This window comes from Perognathus longimembris, chromosome 1 (assembly GCF_023159225.1).
Source record: "Perognathus longimembris pacificus isolate PPM17 chromosome 1, ASM2315922v1, whole genome shotgun sequence".
NCBI classification, from domain to species: domain Eukaryota; kingdom Metazoa; phylum Chordata; class Mammalia; order Rodentia; family Heteromyidae; genus Perognathus; species Perognathus longimembris.
In genome coordinates, this window is record NC_063161.1 from 47,880,958 (window position 1) to 47,882,337 (window position 1,380).

The window sequence follows — 1,380 nt, forward strand, 5'->3', positions numbered from 1 at the left end:
GAGAAAAAATAAAACAAAACAAGAATGAAAAAAAAAAGAGTTAAGAGCTTCACAGACTATCCAGCCTATGCTACCTTAGAACCACAAGCTCAGATCTCTGCCTCTTGAGTACCTAGGAGTGAACCACTGAGGCCTCAGATGAAGACACACTAATTTGATATTTTAGTCTCATCCATGACTCTACTCAGCCAGGCAGTTGAATTTCCTCATTAAATAGACCCTGCAGGAATGATCAATTATCTCTTACTTCACTCAAATAAAACTTCCTCTACTTTGAAAGAAAACCACATATCCACTCTTTCTAACAACGAGAAGACACATACATTCATAAGAGCATTTAAGCCACTGTCAGGACTCACAGTTGGTGCTATTAGGTGAGCAATAATTAATTAAGCCTACAGGTTTGAAAAAGTTCCGTCAGAGGCTTCCTTTTCTCCATACATATATAAGAAATAAGATCATCTACATCCAAAATGGACTTGATCATCAGGCATGTAGCTTTCCATGTCTTTTGCTTAGAAATTCTTATAACTTAGAATACACATACAGGAGCTCACAGGAATGGGAGAAGGTGACAGAAGGAAGGAGAAGAATGGAAGAGCAGATTTTCAGTACCTGAGGTATCAGAGGCAGCATCTGGTGCCTCATTCTCTGTAATACAAAAACAAAAGGATGTAAGATGATGATTCTTACAGGGAAGATAGGAGGTGACCAATACCGGAGATGTTCACACATGGAAAGCATTCATCCTGAGTGGACATACTGAGGATAAAGCAGATGCCTACAGGAGAGAAATGTGGTCCTTTCACACTTCCTGAAATAAAAGCTGATAACCTTCTCAATCAAGATTTATTTACAATAATTAGCACTAGAGAGCCAAGTTTATAACGTAGTAAACTCCTACTGGATTAGGTAACTTAAGTCTCCTGGGTTAGGTCAGGTTAATAGTCACTTAGAGACGGAATCAGGTACTAAACAATAGGTCAAGAAGTGACAGAATCCTGGGATTTCCTAAACCCAGAGCCCCAGATTTGGTAATATTTTTGTTATGTTATTGCCTCAAACTTCCATTTGGGTGAGAATGTTTACTTTTTTTTTTCAAATTTTTATTATTAAACTGAGGTACAGAGAGGTTACAGTTTCATACATTAGGCATTACACTATCTCTGTAATCTTATCTGAGTATATTGGAAACCATGTACACTGGTATTAGAACTAGGAAATTGAAAGGGAATACCAAAATTGAGAGACACAAGGTAAAAAAAAAAGACAAACAACTACAAAAGCAATACTTGCAAAACTGTTTGGTGTAAGTGAACTGAACAACTCATGGGGGGAAAGGGAAAGGGGTAGGAGAGAATGTTTACTTATGACCAAAAA